We start from the raw sequence: 12,790 nt of genomic DNA on the forward strand, positions 1-12,790 counted from the left end.
GTGCATTGTAAAAAAAAATATACTTCTGTTGCCAATATATAAAATATTTTCACTTCTGTTGTTCATGAAAAAAACTGCACTGTGATAGCAATATTCTGAAAAAAAAAATAAATAAATAAATAAATAAAAAATATTGGACAAGAATGCAGTTTTGGTAAAAAATGCAGTATGGAGGGAGCAACGTACTAGAGGGAGTAGCTTACTGGAGGGAGCAGCGATAGCATGGAGAGGAGGGCCGTATGGAAATAACATGTATTACACAACAGAGAGTTGCTAGCGGAGGCTAGAGATAGCAGCGTATACACTGACTCGCATTTGAAATGTTTCAAGAATGCTTCTATGGGCCAGATAGCGCACCAGGATTGTTGGCAGCCTCATAAAACAGTGTGCTGTGAAGTAAGGAGAAACGTAAGCGGAGTGGTATGTGAGCTGCAAGGGGAGGTACACCAAGCTTTACACCAAGTGTTACACCATGTAGAGGACAGAGAATTGAAGAATATGCCAGACTGCAAGATAAATTTCTAAAAAATGGCAGTTGGGAGTTACAATGGTAGACTGTAATGCCAAAAATGGAGTTGGCCCCGATACCATGTCAGGCTAGGAGGTAACTCCTCAAATGAGATTATATTATTCATTTAGGTTGTTCATAGTTATATACATGAGGGACTGACTGTTGAGTTTCATCTCCCGATGACTCCATTTTCTCTTATTATTTATTTGCACTATTTACAGTTGTTCACCCAATCCCTATGATTAGGTGTCAACAATAGAGATATTTATAAATTACAAATTTTATATTTATAAAATAATAAAATATAATAAATATTTATATTTTATTAGAATGAAAAATGAAAATTTATCTATTATAATATTTTTAAATTTAATTAAAATATATACATTTATGCTATTATTTTATAATTATTTATTTCAACTAAAGTTAATAATTGAATATATAAAATTGGATTATTTGTTTTAATTAAAACAACATAAATAAACTAAATTAGAAAGCATATATCTTAAACAAAGTCTTTCGGTAGAAATCACATGACAGAATTTTTTGGTCTACACGTTTCGAACCAACAAGTGTGGTTCATCATCAGGGCCAGATGAAGATGCAGACCATGGCAAAGGTTTAAATAGAGAGCAATGTAGAGACATAATTTCAAGTAATGACTATATTTGAAAAATAATGTTTAAATTATAATATTAATTTATTAATATATTAAAAACAAATATTATTAAGTAACAACTATGTTAAATGGCTAGTTTTTTGAAAGAATATTATTTCATTAATTTATTACAAATATTAATAGGTAACAACTATATTAAATGGCTAGTTTTTGAAAAATAATATTTAAATAACGATATTAGTTTATTAATTTATTAAAATATTAATATGTAACTTTTTTTGAAAAAATATTTAAATAATGATATCATTTCATTAATTTATTAAAAATATTAATAGGTAACGACTATATTAAATGACTAGTTTTTAAAAAATAATATTTAAATTAATTTATTAAAACCAAATATTACTAGTTCTTGAAAAGTAGTATTTAAATAATGATATTAGTTTATTAATTTATTAAAATATTAATATGTAACGCCTATATTAAATGGCTATATAACGCCTATATCAAATGGCTGTAACACCTATATTAAATGGCTATTTTTTCAAGAACTAGTAATATTTGGTTTTAATAAATTAATTTAAATATTATTTTTCAAAAACTAGTCGTTTAATATAGTCGTTACCTATTAATATTTTTAATAAATTAATGAAATAATATCATTATTTAAATATTTTTTTCAAAAACTAGCCATTTAATATAGCCGTTACTTAATAATATTTGTTTTTAATATATTAATAAATTAATATTATAATTTAAACATTATTGTTCAAATATAGCCATTACTTGAAATTATATCTCTACATTGCTCTCTAATTAAGCCTTTGCCATGGTCTACCTCTTCATCTGGTCCTGATGATGAACCACACTTGTTGGTTCGAAACACGTTGGCCAAAAAATTCTCTCATGTGATTTCTACCGAAAGACTTTGTTTAATTCATTATGGATCACAAAAGCTTGAATACAGAAACATAAATCTTTTAACCTTAGTTTTTAAAGACAAATCGATATGTAGGATTATAAAATTATGTTTTATAGGAAAGTATTGGATACCATGAAGATATGTAGTATTTTTATTAATTAACAAAAGTTTAGTTTAGATAATTCAGGAGTTCACCTTTGCTTCATCCAATGGATGATAGACAAGATTGCGAGAATCCTAAAGAAGCATAATGTTCCCTCAACCTTTAGGCCCCTAAACACCATTAGAAGTTCCCTAAAATATGTTAAAGAGCATGTGAACTCTATGGATATGAAATGTGTTTATATCATCCCGTGTTCTTTTGGAACCTCATACATTGGTGAAATGGGTCGACCTATATTAACTAGAGGATTAAGGAATTCTTGATATCAAGCACTAAAAGACCTGATCATCAGATATGTTAAAGAGCATGTGAACCCTATGGATATGAAATGTGTTTATATCATCATGTGTTCTTTTGGAACCTCATACATTGGCGATGGAACCTCATACATTGGCGAAACGGGTCGATCTATATTAACCAGAGGATTAAGGAATTCCTGGTATCAAGCATTGAAAGACCTCAACTTCAGCTTTGGCGGAACATGCAGAGAAGACCAAGCCTCATATATGCATTGAGGAGGCTAAGGTTATCCTGATGATTTCTCATTTTCATCACCGTAAGTTTAGGGAAGTCATTGAAATTGAGAGGACATCCAGTAATCTTAATAGGGATGATGGATGGAAAATTAGTAGCTATTGGATTCCTGCCCTTTCTTCTTAGTTTTTTCTTCGTCTTTGTGTGAGATTTTTTGTCTAGTTTCTTGTTTTTGTCTGTTTGTATTGATTTCTCCCTATGATTTATCAATGCTCTTGTTTTTTCCATTCTTCTTCTTTATGTAATTTTCATCTTGATTCATTGTTATAGGTTTTTCCCCTAGCCTCGATTTACAAATTTGTTTCTAATCCATATATATTTATTTTTATATTCTTATTTTTCTTAGTTAAGTCGTAACTCATATTTTTCTTTAATTTATACATAGTATCCATTTAATTTATAGCTAAAAGATTAGATTCTAATATTTAATCCTTTATAATTAGGTGGAAACGAAAGTCCATAGTTATTTATTTCCTTTATTATTTTATTTTTATTTTTAGTTTTTCTTGGTCATTTGATATATTATTATTAATCTAAAATTATTTTTATCCCTACCTTATCTTAGATATTTCTTCTTGGAATAATATTTATTATTTTGTTCCCTAAATTATGAATTTGTTATAATCCTTCAATTATATTTATGTATATCCTATTCCTAGTCAAATCTAAAGTTAATTTTATGAATCTAATTTATATATAATTTAAATTATTTAGTTATAGATAATGATTATTTAAATTTATTGGTTAAAATTAAATAAAAAACATTATAAAAATAATAAAAAATATTATCAAATACTATAAAAATTATTTAAATTTTCCTCTCCAAGTCAAATATAGTTGTTTATTTGTAACCGTGAGGATGCCCTGTCTTCCTATTTAACCTGCCTCGATCTGTTTCTTCATCTTGTCCTAAAGATGAACCACACTAGTTGGTTCAAAATGCACTAGTCTGTTTGAAACACATTGATCAAAATCTTCTAATGTGATTTCTTCCAAAAGAGTTTTAAATATTCAAAAGTTTGGTTTATTAAAATCATCCACAAGGTATTTCCATGGTTGGTTGAATGGTGGATTAGACAAAGGCATAGTAATTTAGGTATTCTTATGACTGGTTGAATGGTAGATTAGACAAAGGTAAAGTAGACTCGCTTGTATTTGTCATTCCCATCTCACCTTTTCATACCTCAAATATTTTTGTTCTGAATTAGGAAAGCAATTTTGTTAATTAATTGAATGGTAAGACTTATTGTATTCATTTACTTACTTTCTCGCAATACCATAATAATTGTTTGATATAATTTAAAAACAAGAAAAAATCATTAAGAGAAAAACTTACCAATTATATTAACAAATAGAGATCTATAAATAAAAATGATTATTTACAAATATATATACAAACTTAAACTTTAGAACGTTAATATACCTTAAGTCTTTTCATACTGATATACTCTCATATACCCCTTCTTAAAAGAACAAAAATAAGTTTAGAGTTAGCCATTTACCATAATTACAAAAAAAGTTGGAAACTTAAAATAAAATTCACCACTTTATTGTTTAGAAGATCTTAAAAAAAAATTAAAAAACAACAAAAGCCCTTTACTTCTGCATTGACTAACCAGCGAAATGTGAACTTATTAAAGTGCCTATGACAATTAAAAAAGAAACATCTCTTCCTTCCGTATATGTTTTGAGCTAGTAGTTAGAAAATATATGAAAAAGCCATTTACTTCTGCATTGACTAACCAGCGAAATGTGAACTTTATAAAGTGCCTATGACAATTAAAAAAACCATCTACTCCTTTCCTTATATGTTTTGACCTAGTAGTTAGAAAATATATGAAAATTGAAGAAACAAAGTGCAAAAAAAAACTATTGCCACTATTCATGAAGACCACTATTCATGAAGAACACAGGTGAGATTTTTTTGCAAACAGATTCCAAAGACCGGAGCGCCAAATATAGTATTCAAAATTCTACGTCCTGAATTTACTGCGAAATGCTCGATGGATCACTACGTGATGGTCATCGTAAATCGTCATTGGGCAAAACCGTACCAGCTGTATATTCCACGTATGCACCATCCCATTTGCATGTTCCATGTATCGACCATCGATTTTGCGACTTTTCTTAAATAATTAATTTTGGTAAATTAAAAACTATACCCGTCTATGTAAATGGAGGCGGAGAGGTGGGTCTTACCAGCCATGTAGTGATTTGGGTAAACAATAATTATACATCAGGTCACAAAAAAAATTATGATGATGATGATGATTAACGTTCACTGAAATCAAATTGGTCTATTGGATTTATAATTTTCTTAGTTTCTAATTCTCTGGCTCCTCGTCTTTCTTGGCCACATTGGTGCTCTAGCTTTCTTTTTTTTCTCTACCGTCTTCCAACTTTCTTTATCTTGCATCTCTTTCATCTCTTCTGGTTCTTGGTACATTGTTGTCTTAGCTTCGTCATCCACTGTGTTCGTCCTTTTGAAGATAGTCGGAGAAGAAGTTTGCTGTTAAATGAAGATTTATTTTGTGCGGGTCTTCAAAAGTGTTGATGCTTGAGGGGTTGTGGAGTTCACTCTTTTGTTGTTGGGCAGGGCTTTCCCCCTGCTTGTCTTGAGAGATGTTTCTCTCTTGCCCGATTTCTTGTGATTCAGAGTTTTCTCGAGAGTATTCCTCTTTGATGACAGTGTAGTGTTCTCTTTGTGCTCCTTCCCACCATGTAGATCTGTGATAATTTTTTCTAGCTGAATTTTTCTGGGAGGCTTTTGAGCAATTTTTGGCTAGGTGGCATGTCTCAAAGCACGATCGACACATGAAGAGGACACTTTCGTAATCGAGTTTCTGATTCCACACATAGTCTTTACTTGTTAGATGTATTTTCCCATTTCCACACATATGCGTGCATAGATGATTCTGGCATATTCCTCTGTTTCCTATTAAAATATAAAAAAAATTATATGTTAAAAAAAAAACAAAAATAAATTATTTAAAAAAAATAAAATTATATATATATATATATATATATATATAATTTTTTTTTTAATTGATATTAAAATATTTATTTGATCTTTTACTTAAAAATAGCATACTATTGACTATTAAATATAACTGAAATTTTTCTGATCACATACTTATTCAATATTAAATATAACAGAAATTATTTATGCATACAATGACTTGTAAAAAATATCTCCTAATATTTCTTACAGGAAGCCAATTCGAAACTTTTAATGCTGTTAAAAGCTATTCAACTAGTTTAAATCACAAGAGGTTAAAAGTTCTTCAACTAGTTTGGAATTTCTTGGTTAGATTGGGTTATTGAGAGTCAATTAGTTTAAATTTGTTAGATCTGGTAAATATTATTGGTCATGTATTTTGATTATGAAATGAAATATATGAATTATTTTATGTGTAATTTCTGTATTATATTTATTTATCATATTATTTTCAATAAATATATTTATTTATCATAATTTTTTATATTGTAATTTAATATATATATATTAATAATTTAAAATAAAAATTAGTATATGAAATTTAATAATAAATTTTATTTTAAATTTCGTATTTAGTTTTAAATTATTCAAAGTCAAACACAAATATAAATCAAATGATTTGGTTAAATAGTATAAAAATTACACATCTCTGTATTAAAAAAAAAATTATATATTTCCTTTATATTAAATTATAAAAAAAATAAAAAACATTTCCTATTAAATATAGGAATAAATTATATAAAATATTCATTTAAAAATTAATATTAAAATATTTATTTTATCTTTTTCTTATAGATCACATGCTTCTTCAATATTAACTCTAACGGAAATTATTCATGCAGACAATGACTTCTAAAGAATATTTCCTAATATAACAATAATTACGCACTAAGAATGCTCCTGCACTTCCATTTCATGCAGTCTACCTCAATTTCTTTCTTACCAGAGGCCACTTCCAAACTTTTTCTGTCGTTCAGAGGTTCACAGAGATGTCATCTAAATCAGAGGAGGTTCAGAGCGACCTCAGTGTCATTATAGAAAAGCTACTCTCCAATGGAGTAAACAGGAGTGAGGTGGAGGATAAGTATATCCTGCCTCTCGGTCAACGCCCGCAGTTGTCTGAAGTGTCTTACTCTGAGAGCATTCTGGTGGTGGATCTCCAAGACCCGGATGGCCCTAACAGAGCAGAGGTGGTCCATCAAATCCAACTCATCAGCAATCTTCAGGTTCCAACTCTGATGAGTTTATGTTAATTGCAAATTTTGATTTCTAGAGATTTCACTAAAACTACTATCAAAATAGAAATAATCCCTCCTAATATACCCAAAACAAAATAATTAAAACTCTTCAAGTTAACATAAAATTGTGACATAATGCTTGCAAATGATTATGTTTCATATTGTTGAGGTCAGATAGTGAACCATGGAGTGCCAGAGATAGTCATGAAAAACATGATGGAAATCGCTAAAGAATTCTTCGAAATGCCTGTGGAGGACCGAGCATGTCTCTATTCAGAGGACCCAAAGCAGAGGGTTCGGCTTTCTAAGAGCTTCACTAACAAAGAAAAGGTCCTTAACTGGAGAGAATCCCTGTCACATCCATTTCATCCTCTGTCCGAAGTCATGAGTTCTTGACCCGAAAAACCCGCAGCATACAGGTAATCAATTCAGGATTGATATGTTGTTTTTTTGGGGTTTAAACTTTAGATATCATTTTGGATGAGGTGATTTTGGGTTAATTTTTTATAACATATTTAGTTTACAGAATTATAGTTTTTAATTTTATCATCCAAATTAATATCTAAAAACTCAAAAATTATTCCCAAAAAAGAGAAAAACCCCACACATATATATATATATATATATATGAGAGTATCCCTGGTTCCAAGCCAGCAGAACAACAAAAAAATTGACCAACCTATGTTCTGGTGACAGAGAGATCGCAGCCAAGTATTCTATGAATGTTAGAGCGCTGGCTTTAAGGTTACTGGCTGCCATTTCTGAAGCTCTAGGGCTGGACTCTGATTACTTGAATACAAACTTTGGAAACCACGGCCAAAGTATGGCTATCAATTACTATCCTCCATGCCCAAACCCAGATCTTACCATGGGTTTACCAGGTCATTCAGACGGAAGTGGCATCACTGTTCTAATGCAAGGCGATGTTGACGGTTTGCAAGTACTCAAAAATGGAAAATGGGTTGCTGTAAAACCCATCGCTAACGCCTTCGTCATTAATTTGGGAGATCTACTGCAGGTAATTACTAAAAGCTGATCTAATATAATTTTCTTTCGTTTAAAAGCTTGACGATGGAATCGTTAATGGCAATGATTTGTCAGGTGGTTAGCAATGGGAGATTCCGGAGTGTTGAGCATCGAGCAATAACGAACGTGTCCACTACACGTATATCAGTTGCTACGTTTTGTAGCCCTTCAGTGGATGCCCTCATTGCTCCTGCAGCGTCCCTGGTTGATGAACAACATCCGGCTCTGTACACAGGATTTAAGGTTCAAGAATTCGTGAGAGTTGCCTACGGCGAGGAATTAAAGGCCAAGAAACTCTTGGATTATTTCAAAATTGAATACCCAGAGGATAATGGTGAATGAATTTTGTTTCTGTGTTTCAGTTAGAGAAGCCATCGGTAACACTATCACTATTGGCTTGAATGGCTAGTTGGTTTCCACGCTTTAGGGTATTCAGAGTAAGTTGATTTGCCAAATTTGAGTGGCTAGTTGGTTTCCACGCTTTAGGGTATTCAGAGTAAGTTGATTTGCCAAATTTGAGGACATATTTATATATCTCATATGGAATAGGTCTTACTAGGTTATTTAAAAGTTTGGCCTGTGTTATTTTTAAACAAATAAATTAGATATGAAACATTCTGGCATTATAGTATTATACTACGCGATTCAAAGAAAAGGGTTGAGACATTCAATGTGGGTTTATATTTGTATGCGACTGAGTCAATTAGTTTGACGTTTGGCCTTTTTCCGTTTGTTTCCTTCTGCTTTTTGGGTTTGTTCTGCAATGTAATATTGTATAGTTATTAATTTTATATTATGTACTGATTTTTTATATTAAATAATATAAAATTTATATTATAATGAATTTGATTTTCTTGTAATTTTTAATAATAATGATTTTATCAAATTTATAACTAGTAATCACCAAATGTTGCAAAGGAAACGCCATAAGGCATAGATTCGAGAATAATCCTACTATATAAAACATCATTGAAAATAAAAATTAGTAAACAAAATGTCATTCAGAGCTAGAAGATAAAGAGAAATCACTTACCTTTGCCTCTTAATCTTCAAAGATGGTGTTTCAAGTTGCAAATAGCAAATATTTGCTAGATTTTGAAAAAATACTAGTAGATGACATTAGATAAGCTAAATAAAACTTACCTTTCCAACATAGATTGCCTCTTAATCTTCAAAGATGGTGTTTCAAGTTGCAAATAGCAAATATTTGCTGATTTTGAAAAAATACTAGTAGATGACATTAGATAAGATAAATAAAATAATATTAATTCATGAAAAATATGATAGCTAACAATATGATGCCTATCTTTCCAAATATAAATTTGCATTAAAAAATCACAAATTTTAGACATCACCACGTATTAGATGACAATGAGCTAGAAAGATAAGTTTCAAATAGCAAATATTTGCTAGATTTTCAAAAAATACTAGTAGATGACAATAGATAAGATAAATAAAATAATATTAATTCATGAAAAATATGATAGCTAACAATATGATGCCTATCTTTCCAAATATAAATTTGCATAAAAAAATCACAAATTTTAGACATCACCATGTATTAGATGAAAATGAGCTAGACATGAGCTCGCAATTATTCATAACTTTTGGTATAAAATCTGCAACTTTGACAATTCTAATCTCGTGGGCATACATCTCGTGGTGGCCAAAATTCTAATTTGTATTATAACTTCTTGTCTATATCATCGTTTTATATTGACAATTGGAACATGCCATTCCAAGAGTTTACATGGTGAAAAACCTTCTACATGGTTGAAGGCATTCATTATTCATACAATCCAATAAACCAACATTAAAGAAAATTATTCTTCATTACAAGGAAAATCGTTATTTTGAAAGAAACTGAATAGGAGGGCACCATGAGGGAACTCATGTTAGATTTGTGCTAAGATAGATCTATACTCGTTCAACTACTTAATATATAAGCTAATATCCCTAAATATATTGATATCTACTGAGAGTCTTGTTCATTTTCTTTATATACATATGTATATTTCAAAATTATTTATTGAGGAATTTTTTTAATTAAATATATTTCAGGTTATTGTATTTCTATGTATATTGAAAAATATAAATTTAGAATATATAAAGATTAACGACAACATCAACCATAATTTCCTTTTAATTTATGTGAACTATTTTCGAGAGATGAATTTATGTGAACTTAATATACTATAAGTTCATTATGTGTATATATTTGAATAGCATATTTTTTAATTTTTTTTTTAATTTATGTGAACTATTTTCGAGAGATGAGTTTATGTGAAGTTAATATACTATAAGTTCATTATGTGTATATATTTGAATGGCATCGTTTCTTCACCGAAAAATAAATAATCAAAGTTAACCATTACTCGAAAGATCTAATAATTCCATATTCTTTTCCACAAAAATCAACACAATGTGTCACTTTTCAATTACTTTCACCGTGACCTCGAATATGTTCATCTTTGACATTGCTAGACCAAAAGTATGCATTAATCGTATTCTATGACCGGTTAAACTGTTCCATCATAAATTGAATTAAAATCTTATTGATATATTAATTTTAAAAGTTTAAACAAGAAAAATCATCATAAAAAAAATATAAAAGTGAGCTCATGATTTCATTTGGCAAGGGCTATAGTCATTTTTGTTTTAATTGCATACACATTAAATCACTTTAATTTCACATAACTTGCATATAAAATTTAAATCTTATATTATATCCTTGCGGAATGTTAACTGCAATATTCAGTACGAGGTTTTTAATTCTTGGCACGATTAACTTAAGGCATTAAGAAATGAATTTAATGTATGCTGAGGACATGTTGTACACTTGGCCTTTGAACCTTCTCGATGCTAAATCTGCTCCATCCACTTGTCATCTCTCACTCCAGGATTCACCAACATATCAACGATTCTCCGTGATCCTATCTGATGGACGATGTAGATTACAGAGGAGGGTTACAGGGAAACTAACTCACTCACCCCTCCCACAATTTGGCCTCATTCCTTCGCTACATGATTCAATTTTCTTGCTTGCGACGATCTGCAAGGGTTTGCTTTCTCAGAGTCTGGTTTTGAGATATCATCAGCGATTTGGTTACTCGGGTAAGTTCATTGTTTTATACATCCTCTTCTGGGTTTTTAACTGATTACTCTAGATTTTCCTCAATTAATCTGACTTGACCTATGGAATGCTCAAGAATGGTTCTCGTTTATGCTCAGTTCAAAAGCTGGAGCAGGTCTAGTGCCTAGAGCCTCAACACTGGTGGGCATCTTAACCCTGCTTGGAGTCAACCCTCCAGCGTTGTTCTTAATCTGAGCATGAGTATCGACTTGGGGTTTTGTACACAAATTTTCTTCCGTCCGGTGTTTCATTCTGCACACAGGTTATTTGTTACAGGTGATGTTCACAGTCCTCTCTGCCGAACAGTTGCTTTATATATTTTCCTGATCCGTCCTCAATACCCTGCTTACATTTCTTTGTTAATGGTGTACACGTACGCATGCACGAAGGTTATCAGGGTTATTTCAAGTTTCCTCCTTCTACCCAGCTAATACATATGCTCTTTTGATATGCCAGGTGTGGCTATTTCTCTGTGGTCTTCGATTGAGAAGGAAATTATACAGATCCACCGTGTCCTATTATTTGAGGAAAAATCCTAACAGGGTTGAGAGGAAAACCCTTTGTTACCTGTGCACGAAGTCAACCCTCCCGCATTTTTCTTAATCCGAACATGAGTACCAACTTGGGGTTTTGTACACATGTTTTCTTTCAGGGTTTCATTTTGCGCAAACGTTATTTATTAGAGGTGAGGTTCACAATCTTCTCTGCTAGATAGTCACTTTATATATTTTCCTGATGCGTCCTCAATACCCTGCTTACATTTCTTTGTTAATGGTGTACAGGTATGCATGCACGAAGGTTATCCGGGTTATTTCAGGCTTCCTCCCACTACCCAGCTAATACATATGCTCTTTTGATATGCCAGGTGTGGTTATTTCTCTGTGGTCTCCGATTGAGAAGGAAATTCTCCAGATTCACTGTGTCCTGTTATTTGAGGAAAAACCCCAACAGGGTTGAGAGGAAAACCCTTTGTTACTTGTGCATGGAGTCAACCCTCCCACATTTTTCTTAATCCGAACATGAGTACCAACTTGGGGTTTTGTACCTAGGTTTTCTGTCACCCGGGGTTTCATTTTGCACACAGGTTATTTATTACAGGTGAGGTTCACAATCTTCTCTGCTCGACAGTCACTTTATATATTTTCCTGATGCGTCCTCAATACCCCGCTTACATTTCTCTGTTAATGGTGTATAGGTACACATGCACGAAGGTTATCCGGGTTATTTCAAGCTTTCTCTGACTACCCAGCTAATACAATTGCTCTTCTGATATGACAGGTGTGGTTATTTCTCTTGTGGCCTCTGATTGAGAAGGAAATTCTCCAGATTCACCATGTCCTATTATTAGAGTCACCATATCCTGTTATTAGAGGAAAAACCCCAACAGGTTTGAGAGGAAAACCCTCTGTTACTTGTCTTTCCTTTTTAAGATTCAATTGTTAGCATTTTTCTTTAAATGGTTAAGCGACCTTTGAGGCCTCGAACTAATTGTTAAGGATCTTCATTTGAGAAATATACTGTGTATCTCTGATATTTTTATTACTGTGGGAGTATGCTTCTTGCTACTATGGTCAAGACATGTTAAGAGAGGGTTTCTGTTGTAGTTTTATTTTGAACTGGTAAAGCTATGATTTCGACATGGGTTG

At 31.3% G+C, this 12,790-nt stretch overlaps 1 pseudogene; it reads left to right on the plus strand.

Moving 5' to 3' along the window:
- The first annotated feature begins 7,189 nt into the window (after nucleotides 1–7,189).
- On the plus strand, nucleotides 7,190–8,353 carry LOC149148148 (protein DMR6-LIKE OXYGENASE 2-like; annotated as a pseudogene).
- Nucleotides 8,354–12,790: the final 4,437 nt, after the last annotated feature.

This window comes from Pinus tabuliformis, chromosome 9 (assembly GCF_031772625.1).
Source record: "Pinus tabuliformis cultivar Carrire ecotype Pingquan chromosome 9, CPIR1, whole genome shotgun sequence".
Lineage (NCBI taxonomy): Eukaryota > Viridiplantae > Streptophyta > Pinopsida > Pinales > Pinaceae > Pinus > Pinus tabuliformis.